The sequence below is a fragment of the Myotis brandtii genome, unplaced genomic scaffold (assembly GCF_000412655.1).
Source record: "Myotis brandtii unplaced genomic scaffold, ASM41265v1 scaffold1144, whole genome shotgun sequence".
NCBI classification, from domain to species: domain Eukaryota; kingdom Metazoa; phylum Chordata; class Mammalia; order Chiroptera; family Vespertilionidae; genus Myotis; species Myotis brandtii.
The window spans coordinates 908,381-928,630 of NW_005353944.1; the positions used below are offsets into that span (position 1 = coordinate 908,381).

Genomic DNA, 20,250 nt, shown 5'->3' on the forward strand with positions numbered 1-20,250 from the left:
TTCTATGAAAATTGAAGCTTTTGTTTTTTTGTGGCCCACATAAACTTAAACCTTGTTTATTTGGCCCGTGTTAGCCTTTGAGTTTGACATGCTTGATCTAAGCCATCAGAACTCCTCTGTGGTCCTTGGAAAGGTCCTCTTGTGCTGAGGTTATTAGGAGGCCATGCACTGCAAGAAAAACATTTAGCACTGTGCCCAGCACATGGAAAGCAATCAGTCAATAATAGCATTAACCATTATTAATGCACTAGAGGCCTGGTGCACAAAATTAGTGCATGGGCGGGGGTGGTCCCTCAGGCTGGCCTGTACCCTTTCCAATCTGGGACATCCCTCTCACAATCCTGGACCGCTGGCTCCGAACCGGTCGTCTGCCTGCCTGATCACCCCTAACCACCTCTGCCTGCCTTCCTGATTACCCGTAACTGCCTCTGCCTGCCAGCCTGATCGCCACCTAACTGCTCCCCTGCCAGCCTGATCACCTCCAACTGCCCTCACCTGCTGGCCTGATTGCCCCCTAACCGTTTTCCTGCCAGCCTGATCGCCACCTAACTGCTCCCCTGCCAGCCTGATCACCTCCAACTGCCCTCACCTGCTGGCCTGATTGCCCCCTAACTGCTTGCTTCCCTGCGCTGGCCTGATCTCACCCCTAACTGCTTGCTCCCCTGCCGGCCTGATTGCCTCTAACTGCCTCTGCCTCAGTCCCCACCACTGTGGCTTTGCCTGGAAGCAAGTCGGACGTCCGGAAAATGTCTGGTAGATCCGGTCTAATTAGCATATTACCCTTTTATTAGTATAGATACTTGCCATCCTTCTTCCTTAAGCTATGTTTAACCTTGGTATTTGGGTCCCTTATATAACTTAATCATGGTAGCTTCAAAAATGTTTGTCAAATAATTAAGAGTAGGACAACAGGAATTTACTTTTTAACATCATAGTGTTACAAAGTAATGTTTGCTTTGCACAGTAGTGTGGGACTGGCCAAGCTGAAACTGTGCAAAGCAATCTCAATAATAATGATCAATGATCAATAAGATTCTTTCCTGAATTTCAAAATTTTGTCAAAACATTAAGAACTCTCTTATCATTGGTTATAAATATATAAGGAAAATTGTAAAATAGCAAAATGAATATTAACAGCATACTATAAAACATTAGAAATACTGAGAAATAATGTTTTATTTCTTTGTTAAAAATTTCCAGAGTTTCAAACAGTGATTTTTTATTAGAAAGCTTATAGTATGGACCAAGCCTCTCTTCTATGCCTTGGTGAATTGTCATACTCCTTTCTAAATTTGGGTCAGCTTCCAACATTCAATTTTTTTTACACTTTTAGTGCCATGAAATATCTCCAAGAGTTCCTTTAATATGGACTATTTTTTGCAGCATCTTCATTCTTTTTGTCACAACCACTTTCCTCACTTATTTCAATAAGTTCACTAAGTTCATCCGGCTGTATGTAGAATCTCTCGAACAACAGCAGCATCAGCAGGTATTACTCTACAACTCTGTTTACGTCTGATTAAACTTCCACTTCCAGCCTTATCACTTTTTTTGTTTCTCTCTTTTGATTATCCATTTCTGTAAAATGTCCCGTGGGTTTATCACCGGGAGACAAGAGGCCATGCAGCTACATGCTCTGCTGCCTGTGTGTGAACTGATAACAGATGCACGGTGACCAGTCACCCACGGACTCCGAAGGAAGTGTCAAGATTGGTCCCTGGTCATGACGCATGTCTGTAATTTATGTAGTGACCTGTGGCCTGGGAGCAGCAGCAGAGTTGTACTTGATGAATTATGTACAGTTAAGGTACTGTAGTAACTGAATTTGGAACCGTGTTGTTGGGGGCTGGTGTTATTTAACTCCCGTTACCATGGAGTAACTGAAATTTGTGCATCTGGGAAATGTGTGAGGGGGACTGCCTGTATATTCCATCATGTGATGTGTGCCTGATGGAACAGTATAAATGAGCTTTTCTGTTATTCTTGACCTTCAAGTTATAGAAGTTCTTGTTGATGGCACCATGCGTGAATGAGCTTTACTCCTCCAAGAAATGGCATTTTCAACCCTCCTACTCGAATCCATTGCTCAAAAGGCATCTGAGGGCAATTTGTTTCCCTGAGGCTTTCTACAGATGTGTCCGTGCTGTGCTGCTCAGAGTGGGTTTCTGAATGGTGACTGAGCGTGGGAGCAGGGGTTAGAGTTAAAGAGGCTGCAGGCTTTCCCAGAAAATTCAGTATGTTTGTGTGCATCATTGATGCTCCCGAGATTCATCATGTTTCCCAGATTCTGAACTGCTGTCATTTTTAAAGTGTCATTGGTTAATAACAGCTTTATGGGAAATATCTTAGTCTGTGAGGGCTGTCATAACAAAACCCCACAGGCTGGGAGGCTAAGCAGCAGAGGTTTATTTTCTCACAGTTCTGGAGGCTGGAAGCAAGTTAAGCTGCAAGCAGGTTGGTTTCTCATGAGGCCTCCGTCCTTGCCTTGAAGACGGCCACCTTCTCTCTGTGTCCTCACCTGGTCTTCCCTTTGTATACACATCTCTTTGTGCCTGAATATCTTCTTTTGAAGACACAAGTCAGATTGTATATGGGGTCCATTCTAACTGTCTCCTCTTAACTGAATAAGCTCTTTCAAGGCCTTATCTCCAAATGCAGCCACAATCTGAAGTATTAGGGTTTCAACATACTAGTATGAATTGAGAGGAAGGGACATAATTCAACCCATAACAGCAAGTAAGGAAACATAGCACACTAATTATAAAATGAATTCCAATTTTAGAAATGTAAAAGAACTAGAAAAAAATGACTAATAGAATCAAGGAAATGTCCTAGCATACACTATTTATCAATATTTGACCCTGGCACACTTTTTTCATAAATCATCTCATTAAATGGTATTCTTTGGATCATACTTAATATAAAATGTTGAGATGGCTGTTAAATAGACAGTAAGAAATAATCCCTCATTTTTATAAACTATAGAGAAATATATCTACTAAAATAAGATTTGGTCTGGGAGCTCCTGGTTGTCTAAATATGTTCATAGAAAAGTTACTGCAATCATCAGAGGCTTAAGCTCTTGGTCTTCAAGTACAAGTTTAAGGGCTCCTTTACTGTTGTCACTTGCAGAATGTTCCTCTCCAACGGGTGTGATCCCTTCCTTTCCGATCCTTGCTCTTCGGGCCTGCTTAGTGCTAAATCCACTCACACCTGTCAGGATACTTTGGTTTGCACATGTGCCTCCTTCCAACTTGGGATGCCCCTAGCTTCCCAATGCAGTTCTCCTGAACCCTGGTGAGGGACATCTGCAGGACCTCCCCTACCACTCAAATATGCTCAACTTGGAACTTGGGGCCAATGGGGTGGGGGCAGGGACCAACACATAAATGCTCCTATCACTCATCCCTCTCCTGTCACTCATCCTTCTCCTGTCACTCATCCCTCAGGCGGATGATTCTGAGATGCACTCCAAATACACCAGCAAGGTCTTTCTCCAGGCATCTGCCTTGCTGGGCAATTTGATAACACCTCTTTGTATTGACTTTTCCTGTTTCCCTCACCCTTTCCCTGGACCCTCTTCCCAAATAAACTACTGCCTGTAATACTCTGCTTTTGGGGAAACCCAGGCTAAGGTAGATGGGCTCTCATAACTGGCCAGGCCCAAGTCCTAGGCCTTTGCCTGGGCTCCCCAATAGGAGTGGGGAAGGATGAGGTGCTATGGTTAGAGTGGGGAAGGCTGGATGCCCAGTGGAAAGGAGGGCTGTTTCCAGAGGCAGAGTGGAAACAGCTGCACAGACCCAAATCAGGAGGGAGCGAGAATGAGAAGGATTATCCACTACACATAATGGCTGTGAGCAGTGGTGGGAACCAGACTCCTAGGAACATGCTTTACTGAGTGGTCAGGCTGGAGGTTCACCCACAGTAATGCCAACGTGGTATTTAGCATTCCTTCTGTGTTCCACCCATTAGGATACGAAACAGCCACGTCTCCCAAATTTTTAGTCCCCAGAACACACTTATAGAAGAGGTAAGACTATTATTTTCATGATAAAGATGGAAAACCAAGGCAAAGTGAATAATTGAGCTCCCCAAACCAGAAAAGAAAGTCGCTGCTGAGTCTGGGATTACATGTGGGCGTCCTGCCCAGGCAGTTGAGCCCCACCTTTTACTGGAACCAACCCCAGGGAAGAAGTTTGCTGGTTTCCTGGAAGGCAGAGGTTTGCATGTGCATGCCCCGTGCGGGGCCTCTATCTGGGTGCAGCCAGGACAGGGCTGCGGTGGGTGCGCCTAAGGAAAGGGAGGGGAGAGAAACCACTCCGAGTGAGCCAAGCTTGGGATCGGCCGCGTCATCGCTCACCGGGTCCCATGCCAGGACTTGCCACCAGAGAAGTCTCTTTGACTTTGTCCACGGACACCAGAGGACAGAACGGAGCTCATTTCTCTTCAGACTTGAGTCATGCTAACATCCTATTCTTAAAATAAAGATCACTGTTTGGTAAAATGCAAAAGAAAATGACCCACTTCATCAGCTGTTATTTTTTTTTTTTTATGTGTTGGTGAAAAGCATGATTTTCAGGAGGAATTGTCTCCACTCAGAAGTCTCTGTGAAATAGACAAAAACAGGCTTCGGTGGTTTTTGTTGTTTTTTTCTGATGGTGGTTTTGGTTTACTTTCAGTCCTTGGGCTGTATATTTAAGGAGAATAAATAGGGGATCAAATGTGTTTGGCATTTATTAATGGCATTTACATGGGTTACTTTCTTTGCTCTTATGGAACCCCATGGGCCATGTACTATACTCACCCTTTTGCAGATGAGCAACCTGGAGCTTAGAGAGGATCTGTCACATGAGCAGCACTGGGCAAGTTGAGAGAAAACCAGCCCCCCAGCCCGACTGTGCCTGACCCCCAAGCCAGTGCTGCTCCGCCCTCGCTGCCTCCAGGCTACCTAACTGCACCTGGTCTGGCTTCCCCCTTCCCACACTGCACTGCTGACCACACAGCGGACACGCTGCAGACCTTCTGGGCCGAGGCAACAAGAATCCCAATCATGAAATTAAGGGCTTGTCATGTTTTTTCAAATGCATTTTTTCCTAGTTTTTATTATAGATGTCAGCTTTTCCTCCTTCCTCAAAATCTACACACACACACACACACACACACACACACACACACACACACACTCACACACCTGGGAGGGAGGAAGTGGATTCAGGAGACGGCAGAAGTCTGAGGGACTGTATGCATAGTTAGGCTACAATAACAAAGTACCATAGACTGGGTGGCTTATGAACAACAGAAATTTAGTTCTCACAGGTCGGAGGCTGGGAGTGTGAGGTCAAGGTGCCAGCAGGGTTAGGTGAGGGCCCTCTTTTGGGGGGTCTCAGACTTCTTGTTGTGTCCACACGTGGCAGAAGGTGGGTGAGAGGGCTCCCTGGGGCCCCCTCATAAGGGTGCAATCCCATTCATGAGCACTCCACCCTCATGCCTAATCACCCCAAAGGCCCCACTTCCTGATACTGGGGGTTGGGTTTCAAGGTATTAATTTTGTGAGCAACACAAACATTCAGTCCATTGCACCCATTTTGTTGATTCTAGAAGGAACATTTTCTCATGCCGTAGTCATCTATAATCTCTGTGTCTTACACTCGCTGTCAACTAAACAGCTCATGTCATAGTTGTCATTGCCACTGACTGAGCATCAAAGCTCAGAGAAGACAATTGTGGAACACTTTTAAAAGAAACGTGGCCTACGGCTTCACCAGAACTCTCCTGAAAGTGCTTGGTGACTCACAGGACGATGGTGTCTGGAAAAACATGGATTTCCAAGTCCTACATCCAAGAGCGACCCCCGAAAGGTGAATTCTGGATGTGACGCAGTTTTAGTCACATCTTAACCAAGTTGTTAGCCTACATTTCCTTTCTGTGTGTGCAGGAGAGTGAGTGACATATGGTTTAAAAATTCTGTGTCCAAATAGGTCTAAAAGAGCTCTTTTAATACATTTAAGAAAAATTCTAAGTGCTAAGAAAGCATTGTGACACTTATTTAGTGTTTCATGAAATAGCAGTGTGTCTGACACAGTGAAGTTTTAGATTCCATGAAATGCGGTAGGATTCATGTTTTATGTTTCAATAGTCATCAATCTGTTTCTAATGTATTCCTGGAGAAGCATGTGAGCCATCTTGCCATTAAGCTATTTTCAAAATCTCATGGAAGCCTGCCAATGGTTTTAAATTGAGCTATGAAACTCTTGGTCTTGGGAGGGGAAGTTCCAATATTGTAAGGCTACATTTCTGGGTATATTTTTCGGTAAGTTTTTGTTAATCCTGGCATTTGTCTAAAGCAAAATAATAATAATAATAATGATGAAATAAGAGCAAAATGCTTGCATCATAAATTGTGCCATCCAGAGAACAACAGCTCAGCTGTGCAAAGTGAATGTAGCTTTGACAAAAGCACTTCACTTCAAAGCCTTGCCTCTTTGCTCCTGCATTGGTGAACTCGCCACTAGGGACATGAGTGTCCTTGAGTTCCCTTGGTCATGTCCCATGGGTTTATTTATTAATGTGTTTAAATAGAACCTTTAACTTTACCATTGGTGCTTTTAGAAAAACACTAATATCATAAAAAATATTTCAACTTTAAATTACTTCCCACCCACCTCAAGTTTCATGCAGTTCATATCTGGGCATAAAGAGAAATCAATATATTAGTCTAGCTCAAAGGCCAATGGACTTTGGTTTTGTCACACATTTAGAGATAACAAATGTCTCATAAAACAGACCCATTGTTTCCTCTTTGCACCATTCTTTACAGGGCCATGCAGCCATTATGTCTGGCTGAGAGCAGCTTCTAGGCTGGCAGGAAACTGTCTTTCCAAGAAAGCAGGATGCAGAATCCCCAGTTGGTGTGCACCTGCATTAAACACTGCTCCCTCCTACACCCAGCTCCCCGATCTGGGATCTGGTGCCCTGTGGGCCTTTCGAACAAGCAGCTCCTCTCCCTCCCCAACACTGAAGCCAAGGTCCTCAGGGTCCCCGTCTCTGCCCACCATGGCGGGGAACCCAGGCTCTTCCTTCCGCAGGCCCTCTCCTCCCTGCTGGCCTGGAGCCTCTGGGGATCCAGGTTGGGGCCAGAGTTTGCTCCCAGTGTCCCAATACCTCATGTGGGAGAAGTGGCTCCTCTGCTTAAAACCTTTCCATGGCACCCCATTGCCCTCAGGGTAAGGTCCAAAGTCCGAAAGTGGCTTCCAAAATCCTCATGATCTCCCCCAGCATCTGTGCATCTTCCGCCATGTACTCTCTGTCCCCTGGCCCCCGCATCACTGCTTCTGCCACTCTGAACGTGGTTCGGTCCCCCCAGACTTGTCAGCTTGCCCTGGCTCCCTGGTCTCTGCACAAGGCCTCCTGTGGGCTCGATTGGCTTTTAGAGAGTCCTGCAAGTGTACCCACCCCAAACCTCATTGTTCTGATGGGAGAACACATTTCAAACCAACTTCAAACCCACACTTGCAGTTGTAGGTTGGCTGTAAGCTGGGGCCTATGCAGATTTTGTTAAACAAATCGAGTTACATCAGAGGACTTTGGGCCTGGCAGCTCAGCTAACCCCCTCCTCCTGTAGGACCCCTTTGTAAAGCTTTGGAATTCCCACACGGAAGTGTGATCCATTGTGTGCTTGCCTTGTTTGGCAATAGATCTGGGCAAATGCTAAACTCCAAGAGTGCAAGTTCTCAGGGGCCACCAGCCAGACAGCCAGCACCAGGCCCTGAAGCAATGGTAAGTGACACACCCACTCTCCTCAAAAGACAGCTGGGCCAGTGCAGGCTCCTGCTCAGGGGTGAATAGGTGTGAAATTGGCATTTATAAGCAGTGCTTTTCATTGTGTGGCCTCTGCGAGTGCCCACCTTCTTTCTGACCTTGGCAGGACACCTTCCCTTCCCTGTAGTTCAAACCTGTGTCAGAGCCTTGGCTGCGCCCCCAGGTCCCTGATGCCAAATAAGCAAACATTTCTAGTTCCTCATATCGAGTCGGCAGGTGACTTTTCTCTGGCCACAGTGAAAGCAGAAGTCTGTTGAGGTAAGCCCTGGGTGGGGGCCAGAGTCAGGGTCATGCCAGGGGGCAGCATCTGAGGGGCGGGACCTCGGATGGGCTCTCTGGAAGCAGATCATGGATGGAAAGGGTGAATCTCAAGGGCATCTTGGATGAAGCGAAGGCGTGCCCAGGCAGACCCAGTGGGTGTGTTTGGTGGTGGAGAGGGACGCTGCATGTGCGCACGCGCGGGTCTTTATAGATTGGCGGGAATGACCAGCCCTGGGGCTGGCTGAACTATTTTGTGACCATTTTCAGGTCAGGTCTCCCTCTGTGATAACTGCTGTTTATTGAGCGCTGATATAGCTCCGCTTTGTCCTAAGGACTCATGCGCGTGACTCCTGTAGCCTCACATCAATCCCCGCAGCACCTGCTATTTCCTATCTGGTGCACAAGCAAACCGGTGTGAGAGTTACGCTGCTTTTCCAACCCCCCAGGCCAGGTCCTTCTGAGCTCCGGCCAGAGTATTCTCTCATCATTTGTTTTCCTGGGGACGATATGGAAATGGGGGCTGCTTCCCCTCCAAAGATGCAGTAGAGAAAGGAAACCCAGAGCACACTGCCAGGATTTCCCTCGGCGCTCGTCCAAGTATGTCACAGTAAACCCTCCATTTTGTGGACCTCGATTTAACGGACTTGGGATTCAACAGACAAAACTCCCGGTCCGTATGTCATATGTGACGATTAACACCCCATCAATTTTAAAATGGTTTTAACCAAGATTAGCTTATAATTAAATTAACAGGTTGTTTTTTTTGTTATTAATTCACTGTTATTTTAAACAAATTTTAGTGAATAGGCTACATGTTGGAAAAACTGTAGTAATTTCGCCTGCATAAAAACGTATTACATATGTACAACTATCGTCTACATATTTAAATCCAAGAGTCAGCGCTCATAGATAATGCTCGGGGAATGATTAGCTCACGATCACACCGCATCCTATGTGGGAACTGGTTCTGTTGTCGGGTGGCGTGACCGTCTGCAGCAGTTTGGATGCACATGGGCCAACGTTCCCATGTGCGCTAAGCCTCAGCTCAGCCGTGTGCATGTTTACTCCAGTGACTGGTGAGTGCACGCATTTACTAGACCTATTCAGTATAAATGCAAAATTACAGTCATACATGTAGAAAACTTTTCTGTGAAATTAAACTTCTCATACACTCTAGGTGGCGTGACCGTCTGCAGCAGTTTGGATGCACACGGGCCAACGTTCCCATGTGCGCTAAGCCTCAGCCCAGCCGTGTGCATGTTTACTCCGGTGACTGGTGAGTGCACGCATTTACTAGACCTATTCAGTATAAATGCAAAATTACAGTCATACATGTAGAAAACTTTTCTGTGAAATTAAACTTCTCATACACTCTCGATTTTAATTACACAAACATGTCTGCATAAATAAACAGGTAAATTAACCAATTTGTCAATTTTTTAATGTGCACACGTAGAAAACCTACTTTATTATGTAATGGACTTTCATCTTTAACAGACACCCCCTTGGCCAAATTAGTCCGTTATATCGAGGTTTTACTGTATTAGAAATAGAATAAAAATGTCTGGATGCTGAACACATCTAAGGCTAGAAAACCCACTTAACTTGTGCCCTTCCTACTGTCTTCTTTCCATTGCCACTTACAACTGCATTAGCCACCTTATCCCCTGCCCAAAGCCTTTGAATGACACCCACTGTCCACGGGGACAAGTCTCAACTCCTTACGTGGCTTCCCAAATCCTCCAGAATCCCTTGCAAAGATAGCAATGATACCATTTCAGTTAAACCCCTCGCAGGAAACACTATCAGACCTGTGTTTGCATGAGGAAGACACTTGGGTGTTGCTGATGGGAAAGCACTTGGTCTGAGTGACTCAGAACAGTTATTTCCTGCAGAATCCTTCAGCGTGCTCATCCTTCCTGAGCCGAGACCAGTCACGCAGCCTTCTCACCATCCTGAGGGCCCACCTGATAGTGCTGGGCTTCCCTGCAGGCCAGTGTGCCCGCTCCCGCTGCCTAAAATGCGCAGCTGCATCTTGCTTCTGGGTACTGTTTATTGAAGATCTAGCTATAGCTGGGATAGTTTGACATCGTGTGAGGCACAAACATTCTTTATCGGCAGGATGAGGTTAATTTCTGTTTGGGCCTGGTGTTTTTGTAAGAAGGAAATAGCTTTCATAAGCATCAGATTAGATCCAGGAAGCATCCACAAGGCAGTGAAAGCTGATAGAGGCAGAGCATCAGGATTTCTCATTGGTCACTACTGCCACCTCCTGGCTGATGCTGTTTACTACATAGTATGGGCTTCCTGGGAAACCTTAAGATCACATACCCTATTTTCCCTCTATTTACAAGCTCAGTGTGGTACAAAGAAGAAGGAAAAAAAAGAGCGAGAAAGTATTTAGATAGAGTATTTATTGGTATTTTTATATTAGAACAATGTAAATCAGAGACAAGAATGATTAATAAAAACAGGGACTATTCTCATTTGAGACAATGAGGAAAAGAATTCATCTGAGCAATTTATTATACCTTCTGACTTACCTTTGTCCAAAGTAAGTGTTCAGCCCTTATCTAAGTTTCTTAAATCTCCTTCCCACTCTCTAAAGTTGCCATCTTAGCAATTTTAGGGAATTTTACCAATCGTTTTGGAAAATGAGTGTAAAATTAAGGACTTCAGTAGAATTACAACATAAAAAGTATTTGGTCTAAAGCATGCCTTTAAATTATGCAATAAAATATTAGATTTGATATTAGTCATCATCATTTCATATTGGTTTTATTCTTAGGGTATTAATCTCTAGAAATTTAAATTCTAAGTTATGAAAAGGTTTATTGTAGCACACTTTATTTAGCCTCACCTGAGGATATTTTTTCCATTGAATTTTTTTCTTTTTTTGAGAAAGAGTGGAAGGGAGGGAAGAAGGGGAGAGAAAGAGAAACATTGGTGTGAGAGAGACACATTGATTAATTGCCTCCCACATGCACCCTGACCCAGGCTGGTGAACCTGCAGCCAAGGTACATGTCCTTGACCGGAATCCAACCCAAGACACTTCAGTCTGCCAGCCGACACTCTAACCACTAAGAAAACCAGCTAGGGCTATAACATACTTTCAATCTATAATAATAAAAGCATAATATGCAAATCGACCAAACGACTGAACAGCAGAACAACTGTCTGGATGCCCTTCTGGACGGCCACATTATGACACACACTGGCTCCAGGCCAGCCACGGTGAGTGCAATGTGATTGCTCAGGGGGGCCCCACCATCGCCCCACAATTGCCCCACAGAGGGAGACCCAGGCCACTGGCCGGTGGGGCAATTGATGGTGGAAGGGGGCTCTGTGATTGCGGAGCCTCGGCCGGGTGGGCAAGGCCTCTCTCTTTGGAGGAGCCCCGTGATCGATCACCCCACAGAGGGAGGCCCAGGCCACCTGGTTGGTGGCACTGTGGTGGGTGGGTGGGACCTCCCTCTGCGAGGTGATTGATCTGAGGGCCCCGAAGTCGATCGCCCACAGAGGGAGGTCCAGGCCAACACCCAGAGATGCTGTGGCATGTGTGTAGGCCGGCCAGCAATGGCCCTGCAGAGCGAGGCCCTGGCCAGCCAAGTGATTGCACTCCACACCTGTCATCCACAGAGGGAGGCAACCAGTGGTGGGGGGCGGGGAGCAGCGCCACACAGATGGCAAGCAGTGGCAGCAGTAGGGGCAGGGCCAGCTTCCGGCAGCCGGGAGAAGGAAAGCCCTGATAGGCCCTGATCGCCAGCCAGGCCTAAGGACCCTACCTATGGGGTCCCGGATTGGGAGAGGGTGCAGGTTGGGCTGAGGGACACCCCTCCCATGCACAAATTTTGTGCACCAGGCCTCTAGCACACATATATTGACAGAGGTAAAGCTAAGTTTTTTCAGTTATTTAAGTTACATTTTTGGGGGGAGATTGCATTTTACCTTTAATATCAAATGTGCTGAGATCACAGGCAGGCGGTTTCCAAACTATATTAAGGATATGAGCAGAAACTGTTCAAAATCCTTAGTCCCCTTCTTCCTCAGCAGATTCTCAGCTGGCCCACGACCACTGTGTTACTCTGGGTATTATGAGAAACAGATGCTAAGAAGGAATTAAACATGCAAGGATCTTATTAGGGGGACCATCTGTTAGCGAAGATGGGAGGAAGCTAAGGAGGACTGGCAGGGCCACCAGGCCCCGGTGCAGGTCTGACCACAAGTGCAGGAGAGAAGAAAGGAAGGAAGGAAGGAAGAAAGGATCTTAAACTCCTGTGTGGTTCTAAGGAAAGTTCTGCAAAGCTCTCAGCAATCCCTGTGACAGTCAGAGTTCAGAGATAACCCCCTGTGACCTCTGCCTCCTGGTACTCATGCCCTTGTGTAATCCCTTCCCTTTGAGGTTGACCAGACCTAGTGACTAGCTTTGAATGAATAAAAAATGGCAAAAGTGATGGGATGTCACTTCCATGATGTTGTTATAAAGGACTGAGACTTCCAGCTTACTGGACTCTCTTGCTAATTTTGGTGAAGTCGACTGCCATGGGAGGTCCCATGTAACAAGGGACTGAGGGCAGCCTCCAGCCAACAGCCAGGAAAGAGCGAGGCCCTTAGTCAACAGCCCACGAGATGCTGAATCCTGATGCCAACCACCAGGTGAGCTGGAAAGCAGATCCTTCCCTGGCAGGCCTCAGGTGAAACACAGCCCTGGCTGACGCTTGAACTTTAGCCTTATGAGCGTTCTTGAAGCAGAGGATCCAGATAAATTGCACCTGAATTCCCGACCCACAGAAACTGTGAAACAACCCAAACTGTGTTGTTTAAGCCACTACATTCTGGTGTAATTTGCTACATAGCAACAGATAATTAATACAGTTCTCCAGTAAATGTTGCCCATCAATGAAAGCTCATGGACTCCTAGAAACAAAGCCGCTTTAGTATTCCTGATGCTCTCTGCCTGTGGCTGGCTGGAAGGAGCCTGCAGGAAGCATGATCTCAATGCAAATGTGGTGGTGGATTTCACAGTTACACTTACTCACTCAGAGATCTGAGCGGCGCATTCTCATGGCTGCCAAAGACACTCACAACAAAGATTACGTTTCCTATCCTCCCTTGAAGCTTGGATGGCACTATGATTGAGTTCTGGTCAATGTGGCATATGTGCAAGCCATATACTGTATACAACTTTTGGGAAGGGCCCTTTAAAAAGAACTTAAAACAGAACTTAATTCTAATTTTTTAAAAATTTACATTTTCTGTGTAAAGTCTGAAGGTTAAAGGAGTAGATATTTCCCAGAAGATAAGTCATGGTACAGAGAAAAGTTTAATTACCTGGGACTATTACTGGGTCACCTTTATTCCATACTAGAGGCTCAGTGCACGAAATTCGTGAACTCTGGGCGCGGGGGTTCCCTGAGCCCAGCCTGCGCCCTCTCTCAGTCTGGCAGCCCTCTGGGGATGTCCAACTGCCACGGAGGCAGGAGAGGCTCCCGCCACCACCGCTGTGCTCACCAGCCATGAGCCCAGCTCAGGGCTTCTGGCTGAATGGTGCTCCCCCTGTGGGAGTGCACTGACCACCAGGGGGAAGCTCCTGCTTTGAGCATCTGCCTCCTCGTAGTCAGTGCGAATCATAGCGACCGGTTGTTCTGCTGTTCAGTCGATTTGCATGTTAGCCTTTTATTATATAGGACTAGAGGCCTGGTGCACAAATTCATGCACCAATGGGGTCCCTCAGCCTGGCTTGAGGGATTGGTTTGAAATCGGCTCTCTGACATTCCCCAAGGGGTCCCAGATTGTGAGAGGGCACAGGCCAGGCCAAGGGACTCCACCAGGGCTGGGGAGGGATGTAGGAGTTTGTCCAGCCAGGGTGGGACCGTGGGAGGGCTCCAGGGCGTGTCCAGCTTGTCTTACTCAGTCCTGATTGACCGGACCCCAGCAGCAAGCTAACCTACCGGTCAGAGCATCTGCCCTCTTGTGGTCAGTGCATGTCATAGCAACTGGTTAACTGGTTGACTGTCTCTTCCTTCTGGTGGTCAATGCACGTCATAGCGAGCAGTTAAGTGGCCTTAGCATATCATTAGCATATTATGCTTTGATTGGTTGAATGGCCAACTAGATGACCAGACACTTAGCATATTAGGCTTTTATTATATAGGATGGTGAGGGTGGTAGCAGATAGATCTCACCTTCCTATTGTGAGGATGGTGCCCCTCTTGTCAAGAGCAATAGAAGGGAACCACTCACGTTCATCATGGAGAAGTCTTTGAAAACAGCATGTAAGAAAGCAGCTAAAACCCTCCTACTGTGTGCCAGGCTAAGAATGTGGGCCTCAGAGGCTAACAGAGTTTGTTCAAGGAAGAGACTAAGAAGGAAACCAGCTTGATTTGAATTGCTGTCAAATCGGTTGAAAACTAACTTGCTCTAAACTAATTCTTTCTGAAGCTTTCAAAGATTGAGACCATAAAAATGCTACCCTTTGTCAGACTTGTCTTTGATTCAACCCAGAACCATCCTTTGGCCATGGCCCAGGGGCGGGTATTTTCCGGAAGGATATGGAGTCCTCTCTGATGACTTTCAAACCATGAATTTACTCATCAAAACTTGTTGCCGTATTATCCATAGCATTTTTTGTCCTCATGTGCGTTATCAATGTGTGGCATCTGAGGGTTAGCAAGTTTCATATTTACAAAGTGTCCCATAGGTTGGGAGGCAGATGGAGGGTGGGCCAACACTTGAGCCTGGAAACACACCAGCCTTGCCTGGCCTTGGCTTTGCCACTGAACTGCGTGGGTTATTCTGGGCAAGTGCTTAATCTGTGAGACCCATTTGTAACAGAGAGTTAAAACAGCCCCTCGTTTATGGGCTTGCTGTGAGGATTAAGTTTAATAATGCATGAAGAGTCATAGAGGCTCAGAAGAGTGCTGGGCATGTGTGGATACCTGGTAAGCATCAGCTACTCCTGTCAATATTAATACCCCATCTCCAGTCATGTGCCATCCGGTATGGTGTCCACTGGTCACGTGTGGCCATTTTGCACTTGACATGAGGCTTGTCCAAACTGAGACATGCTGTAAGTGTAAAATACAGACTTGATTTTGAAGACTTTGTATGGAAACAAGAATGTAAAATATTTCCCTGATAATTTTTAAAAATATTGATTACATGTTGAAATGATAAAATGTTTTATATATTGTGTTAAATAAATTATACTATTAAAATTAATTTCACCTGTTTTTTTCTTCTTTTTAAATGTGGCTACTAGATAATTTTAAATTTCATATGTGGCTGACGTCATATGACACAGCCTGGGCCCGGGCACATAGACGGGGTGAGTGGTAAAGTGAAGCAGGAGCTTGAGGTCCATGTGAACAGTATCTTGTGGTTATCAGGGGTGCGGACAATGAAGGCAGAGGCTCGGGGGAGGAAATCTACTTCTGGGGACACTGTGGATACTGATGCAATTTAGTTCCACAGATATTGACTGAGGTCAAGGGGCGGGCACCTGAGGAAGCAGCACTCAGTCACGGGAGCCTAAACACAGGCTGACTATCTGGGGGTCCAGACGACAGCGTCAGCCTGGAGAGGTGCAAACCAGGGACCAGGGTGGAGCATATTGTTGACAGAGAACCAAATGGCAGGGTGTTACCAGGGGCCTTGACCAAGGGGGCAGCGACTTAGGGTTAGGAATCCACTTCCCAGGGCCACTGTTGGTACTGACATAATTCAATTCTGCAGATAATGATTGGAAGTTACTATATTCCACACCCTCTGTTAGCAACTGGAGAAAACACTGCCTGCCTGCAAGGTGCTCACAGTCTTGTGGGGCAGACGGTGGAGGACAGGCGGACAGATAGCTACAACGCAGAGTGATAACATGCTGTGCTAGGAGGCAGTGGGAGCTCATTGCAGAGAAGTGAGTCCATTCTGTGGATAAAGAGCAGTGACCCAGAGAAAGCAACATCTCAACTAAGATGTGTGGGAAAGTAGCCAGGAAAGAGGGAGACACGCATTTAGGGTAAGGGAGCAGCATGTGCAAAGGCCCAGGGGTCAGGAGAGCATTATGGCTCCAGGAGCTGCAAGAGGCTCAGTGTTGCTTTGGAGCAAAGTGAAAGGTGGGGATGGCTGGAAGCTGAAGAAAGGAAGGGAGGCCAGACTATGAGGGGACAAGGTGGGCGGTGGGGTGGGCTTTAAAGAGTTTTAAACAGAGGAGTGACAAGCCAGTTTTGTGCTTTAGAAAGATCGCTTTGATTACACTGTGGGGGGTCTGGTTCTGGATAACATGAATTAAACACACTCCACCCTCCCTCTTCTACTGCAGTCAGCTATAAAACCAGGACAGAATGCGTGGGCTGCTATTTGAGGACTCTGAACGGTAAATAACAGCAAGTGGACTGGGGAAGAGGGCCAGCATCTGAAGGGCCTCGAAGTCAGCAGCGAGTTTACATTTGCATTCTCTAAAAAAAAAAATTAACAAAACAAAGAAAACATAGTGTCTTAGAACATAATATCCAAAATATCCAGGAAATAACCCAGCATTAGTTAGTATACAAAGAACCAGGAGCAGTTTAACTGGCAGGAGAAAGAACCAACAGAGGCCAAAACCAAGACATCATGGATGTTGGGATCATCTGACAAAGACTTTAAGGCAGCAATTATAAGAATGTTCCAAGAAGTAAAGGCAACTCCTCTCCAAGTCAGTGGGAAATAGAAAGTCTCCACAAATACAGAAAATACTAAGTAGAAGAGAGAATCAAATGGGAATTTTAGAATGAAAAATATGGTAACCAACATTTTAAAAACTGAATGGTCTCGATGGAGGTGATAGAGGAAAGAGTCAGTGAGCTTGAAGACGGAGCAATAGAAATGGCCCAGTATGAATAACGGAATGTTCAGCTCTGACATTCAAAGCTGATTTTTACAGCCTGACAATAAGCATTGGTAAGGAAAGCATTTTCTGATACTTTTAGCTCCTGTTTAGCATCTTAAGGACCAAGCCTGAGGGTTCAGATGTGAGAGGTCTTTCCATAGTACAGAGAAGGGCCTGCCTTGGCTATGTGGCCTACTGCTCTGGGTAGAGGAAAGAAGGAAAATCCATCCCTTCTTAAACTGGGAGATGATGAGAGAAAAAATAGTGAGAAAGAGGCAGGAGAGGTAGCTGGTTGGAAGTTTGTTGCAATTTTCTCTCTTTATGCTGGAGAGGGTTGAGTGTCAGAGTGTCCACGTGTGTTGAAGCTGGCTTGTAATTTACCAACTCTTGAAGGCTGATTATTAAAATTTCAGGAATTTATAGGCTGATTGTTACATAGTTGGCAGCTTGAAATTGGATCTGGTGGGAATGTTTGTAAATACGTAAAATCCCTGGAGAGCCTGTTGTTTAACTTGCACACCTCTGGGGACAGATGGATCAAGGAGAAATGCGAGTGCGAAGAGGGAGGGGCCTGCTTTCCCTCTGCACCATTTGAAAGACGCAGGAAAGTGCTATGTGGGCACAGGTGCCAGCATGGGTGATCCAGCATGGCAGGTGACATGGTTGGACAGAGAGTGGGTCTGGTTAACACTCTCAACCCTACCTAGTTTCTCACGTGGCAAAATGCTGAGTTGAAAGCCACTGAGTCAGACTTGGAGCCCATCGTGATAAGGTGAGGGGCCCACCCAGAGCCTGACAGAAAACTCAGACGCAGCAGTGAGAGCGGAGGAAGGCTGAACCAGTGGGAGGACCCACTAACCGTGGTCGGCAAACTGCGGCCGACATTTATGGGTTCTCCTCTCCTGAGTTGAAGATGAGCCACTTCCTCTGATCCTGGTTATTTCAGGGAGAAATAATAAAAATTAGTTTCTGGATTTACCAGCCTGAGGGCAAAACCCCACCTCATGGAGAGGCACCCAAGTTCATCATTGTGTCCTCAACTTCCTCACGTGCAGTGGCTCCAGCTTCTTTTCCATCTGCAAAGTATAGAAGAGCCACATGCGGCTCTTTGGCCCCTTGAGTGTGGCTCTTCCTAAGCCTGAGGAGTACCCTAATTAAGTTAATAACAATGTACCTATCTATATAGTTTAAGTTTAAAAAATTTGGCTCTCAAAAGAAATTTCAATAGTACTGTTGATATTTGGCTCTGTTGACTAATGAGTTTGCCGACCACTGGCCTAGGAGAGAATGGGTCCCAGGTTCATGAGGCACAATGTCGTCAGCAGGCTGGCAGATCTAACAGACAAGGGCAGGCCAACTCCACTGTAGTGTCAGATTGGCCGAGGGGAACATGGCTGAGGACAGATCCTGGATCCCCCAACTCCTTACCCCACACCGTGAGGTCAAAGGAGCCCTCCTCCCTCAGACATCAGATCCATCTTGGAAGGGGAAGCATGGAAACAGGAGACTGAGACATAAGCCCCCAAGAATGAATACCCAAGGGGCTGCGTAAGTTACTGCATCTAAGGTTGAAAATCAGCCTCTACATCAATGGTCTTTCCTCTGCCACCTGACAGGTGGGCGCAGGAGGAAACCAGGTCAGGTACAGACCCAAACTAAGAGACAAGGTTTTCTTTCCTCTCCGACTGGCAGTGTAAATTTGCCACACAATTGCACTTGGAAAATAAACAAATAGCACAATCTGTGCTTATTCATATGTATAATTCATGAATCTTTTAAAAGCTGAGTCTTCCTCAGCACTTATTCTATACTTTGCAGATGGAAAAGAAGCTGGAGCCACTGCACGTGAGGAAGTTGAGGACACAATGATGAACTTGGGTGCCTCTCCATGAGGTGGGGTTTTGCCCTCAGGCTGGTAAATCCAGAAACTAATTTTTATTATTTCTCCCTGAAATAACCAGGATCAGAGGAAGTGGCTCATCTTCAACTCAGGAGAGGAGAACCCATAAATGTCGGCCGCAGTTTGCCAACCACGGTTAGTGGGTCCTCCCACTGGTTCAGCCTTCCTCCGCTCTCACTGCTGCGTCTGAGTTTTCTGTCAGGCTCTGGGTGGGCCCCTCACCTTATCACGATGGGCTCCAAGTCTGACTCAGTGGCTTTCAACTCAGCATTTTGCCACGTGAGAAACTAGGTAGGGTTGAGAGTGTTAACCAATTTTGGCAATAAATAATAAAAATATATTTTTTTAAAAAAGAATACTGAGTTCATTTAGTTGCTGTGAAAAGGTACCTGTAACTGCAGTGGACTGGGATGCTTGAAGATACAAGGTGTTAGGGTAAAAGAAAATCTGAGGTAATTTAGTCCAGGACACTGACCTCGAACAGGGGAAAACTCACTCAGAGTTAGACAGCTTTCCCTGGCGACCCACCCTGTTTAATAAGGACTCTAGGACTGAGCCAGTCTCTGCTGTTGCACAAAGGGTCTATGTGAGAAACCAAGTCACAGTGAGAAGGTTGCTTAGCGCCCGCAGAATAAACGAGGGAGTAGCCAACCGTCAGAGGCTCACACCTGACTCAGCTCTCTTTTCCTAAACTCCATGAAGAAGACCCGGGGTCATGAAATGTTTAGTTAGGGCATATTCATTCTGAGTGAAGTGCTCAGCCCAGCGCACATTCTCGATTGGATTTCAGTATGTCCCAAGTCACTTGTAATTATAACAAATGATGACAGCTTCCATTATCAAGCATTTGCTCTGTCGTGTTGCATTGAGCACTTTACCGCCTTTATCTCTATTGACGGACTTACAAATCCTCGCTAAGGGTCTGCTATTTCCACCTCGGAACGTGGCCTTCCCCACAGCGGTGGCCTCTGGGAGCTGTGGAGCTGAGCTCCATCCCCACCTCGATGTCCTGCCTCCTCTCAGCCCCGACCCGCAGGCCTGTGAGTGTGGAAGGGCTTTGAGGGCTGGGGAGTTCCTGGGGCCCACGTGGCTCTGCCAAGCTCACACTTCCTCTTTGACATGGATTCAAATCTCCATGTTGGCTGCAGAGCTGCTTCAGAGAATAAATAGAGGCACTGACTGAAAATTGGAAGTGTTTATGCGATATTGAATTTTCCAGAGATACAAACACAAGATGAAAAGTGTGTGTCAGTGGTCTGGATTCATGGTCTACACCAAGCCTGTCAAACTCAAAGGCTCACACGGGCCAAATAAACAAGGTTTAAGTTTGTGTGGCCGCAAAAAAACAAAAGCTTCAATTTTCATACAAGGGTAGGATTATTTCAATAGACATGCTGAATACAA

At 46.3% G+C, this 20,250-nt stretch overlaps 1 long non-coding RNA gene across 2 annotated transcripts in view; it reads left to right on the forward strand.

The window, feature by feature from the left end:
• Positions 1-1,622: 1,622 nt before the first annotated feature.
• The window catches only part of LOC106727940, a 50,211-nt gene continuing 31,583 nt past the window's right edge, over positions 1,623-20,250 (forward strand). Inside the window, exons 1-4 of one of the 2 annotated variants that reach the window (XR_001364177.1) lie at positions 1,627-1,807; positions 7,695-7,776; positions 18,908-18,957; positions 19,201-19,213. This is a non-coding gene — a long non-coding RNA (uncharacterized LOC106727940). Of the gene's footprint in view, positions 1,808-7,694; positions 7,777-18,907; positions 18,958-19,200; positions 19,214-20,250 lie in introns of those variants that run through there. The other variant, XR_001364175.1, reaches the window with a different exon arrangement.